The 4,768-nt window shown below is 53.3% G+C and overlaps 1 pseudogene; it reads left to right on the forward strand.

Annotated features, from left to right (window-relative positions):
* Positions 1 to 4,260, forward strand: part of LOC112400722 (tubulin epsilon and delta complex protein 2-like) — a 21,113-nt pseudogene extending 16,853 nt beyond the window's left edge.
* Positions 4,261 to 4,768: the final 508 nt, after the last annotated feature.

Below are 4,768 nucleotides of genomic sequence, written 5' to 3' on the forward strand. Positions count from 1 at the left end.
AAAAACCATATGATCATGTCAATAGATGCAGAAAAAGCTTTTGACAAAATTCAGCACCCATTTGTGATAAAAAAACTCTCCAGAAAGAGGGCATAAGGGAAACTACCTCAACATAATGAAGGCCATATACGACAAACCCACAGCAAACATCATTCTCAATGGTGAAAAACTGAGAGCATTTCCTCTAAGATCAGGAACAAGACAAGATGTCCACTCTTGTCACTATTATTCAACAGAGTTTTGGAAGTCTTAGCCACGGCAATCAGAGAAGAAAGGAATACAAATACGAAAGATCAGAAAGAGCAATTAAGGAAACACTCCCATTCACCATTGCAACAAAAAGAATAAAATACCTAGGAATAAACCTACCTAGGGGGACAAAAGACCTGTAAGCAGAAAGTATAAGACACTGATGAAAGAAATCAAAAATGACACAGATGGAGAGATATACCATGTTCTTGGATTGGAAGAATCAATCTTGTGAAAATGACTATACTACCCAAATCAATCCACAGATTCAAGGCAATCCCTAACAAATTACCAGTGGCATTTTTTACAGAACTAACAAATAAAATAAAATTCAAAAACATAAAATAAAAATTTTAAAAAAGAGGGTGTTAATTGACGGCTATGCTTATAGCATTTGAAAAATACTTTGCAGTCGATTTGAAAACATAAATAAAATAAACACACCACATGATTCTAAACTTATTTTTTCCCATGGGAATAAAGCAGAGTTAAGCTTCCTACCAGCTGGCTGTTCAGCTATCACAGTGTAATGATTAAAACCCACGTATTTTGTGTTGCCAGTTGGTAAGATGGCGGGGGTGCTCTCAAGATTATATTGTCTAAAGGCTGTAAAGCTCCTCTATCTCCTGGTTACAAACATGTTTGCCTTTTGGGTGAATGACTGAGTTTGAGGCTCACTTGTTATACTGCTTATTCAGGTTGGAAATCATTAAGCAAAATGACAGCTCTTGGTTTAGGAGACCATCACCTAAAAGCAACATGGCTCTCGCTGCTGAATTCTCATCAGTTTCTCACTCCTATTAAAAATAATTCTTTTCCCATGTGGAAGCCTACGACACCAAGCTTTTCTTCAACAGGCTCAAAACACTTACCAATCATCACCTCGTTCATCCTCACCTCTTCCCTATTAAAGAGGCAAGTGTCATTACATCACGCTAGGCCAAAACCAGAAAGAGTGTGGTTCAGTGGGCGATTATAGGGCTTACAGGAGCCAACAGGGCACTCGTTTCCCACTGAGGTATCAAGGTTGAATCAGAGGACAGTAGAGTATGAAAGCTAGAATTTCCCATAAAGATGGAGAGGCAGAGTTTAAGGGCCAGTGCTCTGGTGTTAGCCAGTGCGCTACTTGAATGGCAGCTCAAATTTTTCACTCCCTTGGGCAAGGCTCTGAACCCCTTTAGGCCCGGTGTCCCCATCCATAAAATGAAACTAATGAAAGTATCTGCTTCCTTGTGTGGATGTAAGGACTAAATGAGACGGCGCACACGCAGCACTTAGCACAGCGCTCAATAAATGGGGGCTTGTTATTAGGCTCAAGATCAATTCTCCAGGGATTTTAGAGATGACACTGAAGGCAGGGGGTGGCCCAAGGTGCCAGAGTCAGGTAGAAGTAGGAGAGAGATCGAAACCTTATTGTCTTCGTGACAAATTAGTGAAAGGAGCTTAGCGATGATATCCATGACGTCCAAAAATGTCTTTTTTTTTTTTTTTTTTTTTAATTTTTGGCCACACTGTGCAGCATGTGGGATCTTAGTTCCCCGACCAGGGATCGAACCCGTGTCCCCTGCAGTGGAAGCTCAGAGTCTTAACCACCGGACCCTGCCGGCTGCTCGCACCGGTGGATTCCGTGCCCTGGAGGGGGCGGGAGGCGGCGCAGCCCGAGGCTGCTGAGCCTCGGGTGCGTCCCTTCCAGGCTGGTGGCCAAGCTGCATGACGCCCTGGACTCCTGCACCGAGTGACAGCGGCAGCTGGAGCGGAGCCTGGGAGGCTCCCGGCGGCTGCTGAGTGCCTGGGAACCAGCCGAGACCCCGGCTCCGGAGCCCAGCCCAGGGCCAGAAACTAACGAAGAGGCCCCACCTGCAGCATGCACACCCAGCCCACAGGACCTCAAGGAGCCAGAGCTTCTGACCCAGGCACTGGAGAAGGCTGTACGGGTGCGAAAAGGCATCTCAAAGGCTGGAGAAGGCGACAAGGGCAAGGCCCCCAGCCTGAAGTCTGCGTCCATGGCCGCTTCCCCTGCCACCAGAGCCTCTGCCCCCTCAGCGCCTCAGGCAGGGCTGACAGCCGTGCACCAGAGACAAAAGCCCCCAGGGGCATCCACCAAACCAGGGTGCCTGCCAAGGACCTCCCTGAGCGCAGGCTTCTGTCAGCGGGGGATCAGGCCTGTATGGGGAAGGGGCCGGAGCCACCAAGCCTGAACCAGGCCGCAGGGACCAACAAATAGTCCCGTTGGCTGTGCCTCAGGCCCCAGAAGCTTTTACACTCAAGGATATGGGGTGCGTTTCCCAGACCCTCACTGGAGGAACTACTGTCTCTACCTGATCAGATCCCGGTAGCAGCAGGAGTCTGGGTTTGGCGTGACAGGGAGGGCAGGGCACTGAGCTGGATGTGGGCCAGGGCAGCCCCAGGATGCCACCCCATGAGGCCCAAGCCCGGAAGCTGGCAGAGTGGAACAGCTGGCTGTGAAGGTGCCACGTTTGATGCACTGGGGCCTGTCCTGTGCCCTATCCACTTATCCACCCAGCCCCAGGGCTCCACATGAGCTCTCGAAGGCCTGGGCTCTGCTTTCCCTCCTCCCTGCCAGGTAGGACCTGAACTGGGCTGGCTCCTGGGGTCACCCTGGAAGCCCTGCCTGAGGGGTGGGTGAGCCTCATCCCTCACTGGGCTCTGAGTAGGGAGTGGGGCCTGGAGCCCCCAGAGTGACACAGAGCTGTCCTGGGCACCGGCTTCTCCGACAGGATGCAGCTGCCCGAGGCCTTCAGGAAAGCGGCTTCCCAGAATTCCTGGTGAGGCTGAGCCTCGAGGCTGGGGGAGGGGGAAGAGGAGGGGGAGGTGAGACCAGGGGAGTGTGCAGAGCGGGGAGGCCGAGGCTTCCCGCTGGCAAGACTTCTCCCACGGGCCCCTCGGCTTTCTCTGCCCGGTGGCGACACTCTACGCGTTAGGAGAGTCAGCCTCCCTAGGACGGCTGTGGTCACCTTAGACTCAGCCAGCGGCCTCGGAGGCCCCCAGCTCAGCCTCTCTCAAGCTGTGAGACCTTGATCAGGGCACTCGGTGTCTCCAAGTCCCCATCTGTCTTCCTTGTGGAGATGACAATAATAGTAGCCGCTTCTAGAGGTGCTGTAGGGGTTACACGAGGTGGTGCCTTTCGGGTGCTTGTGCTGTGCCTGGTACAGAGCCAGCACCCAGAGCTCTCACCAGACATCTTGGCTACCAGTCACTGCTGGCTCCTCTCCCCTTTTTTCCTTGAATTCTCTCCTAGCATTTCCCAGAGTGGGTCAGCTCTGTCACCCTTTTCACGGACAGTGTCCCCTCAGTTCCCCAGGACCCCCAAAGGCCCCTCCTGACATTCAGCAGAGCCGGACAGCACAGGCTGGGGCCGCTACCCTAGCCTTTGCCTACTTCTCGTGGCCCAGCCCAGCTGGCTGGAGTCACCACGTTGCTCTCTGGTTTGCGGGCTGCGCACGTGTGCATCCCAGCCTGTGGGCCCAGCTCAGCTCTGCACAGACCAGTGATTCTGTGGATGCTGCTACCACCGCCAAAACCCAGTTCCTGCAGAAAATGCAGACAACTTCAAGTTGGCCCGGCTCTAGGCTCAGCGCCGCGGAGGTGGAGGCAGAGTTGCGGCACCTGCAGGAGGCCTGCTTGCTGCTAAGACTTCGAGTGGGGAAGAGCTCACGGCAGAGCCCAAGGACTGGATACAGGAGTAGCGCTGCCTGCTCACCCCGGAGGGGCTGCAGGCCATCGCGGGACAGCGTCTCCGCAGGCTGAGGGAGCGGTGCACAGTACCCAGGAGCTGCAGACCCCGGCGGCCCTCGGGCTGCGGGGAGGCCATGCTGCACCAGCAGATCCACCTGGAAAAGGTCCTGATGGCCGAACTCCTCCCCCCTGGTGAGCAAGCAGGAGCCGCTGGGGCCACCCTGGCTCGTGCTGTGCCGGGCTGAACACAGCCTGCTCTGTGAGGGAGGCCAGCACTTCCTCACCCTCCTACGAGAAGATAAGCCTGCTGACTGAGCCCTTCCCGTGGCCAGGCCCACCCCCAGTCCCCCAGGACCATGCAGCAAAGGCAGGCTGCCTCAGCCCCCTAGCCTGACTGTTAGGGAGAGCCGCGCTTCCCTAGGAGGCATTAAATGAAGGGGCATTGAGGGGATTTTCACTCAGAGATGCCTGTACCCCCGTAGGAAACCGGGTTTCCAAGGGGCGGGGACTGCCTCCTGGCTCTTCCTGAGGAACTCAGGGCCTTTCTCATGGCTGCTAAACCGGCTGCTCAGGGCTCAGCTTGCCTTGGCCTTCCACAGGCTCAGGAGACCTGAGGCTGGTGCGGCCTTTTCTTAGCTACCTCTGATTTCTCTTGCTGCACACTGAAAAGCCACTTCTGTGACATTAAAACTACTTTAGAAAGTATATATATTTAAATCATTTTTTAAAAAACCATTGGACCACCAGGGGAGTCCAAAAATTTTTTTTTTAATTTTTTAACAATGTCTTTTTTAAAATAAATTTTACCATTTCTTTTTAAAAA

This window comes from Neophocaena asiaeorientalis, unplaced genomic scaffold (assembly GCF_003031525.2).
Source record: "Neophocaena asiaeorientalis asiaeorientalis breed wild unplaced genomic scaffold, Neophocaena_asiaeorientalis_V1.1 scaffold20, whole genome shotgun sequence".
Lineage (NCBI taxonomy): Eukaryota > Metazoa > Chordata > Mammalia > Artiodactyla > Phocoenidae > Neophocaena > Neophocaena asiaeorientalis.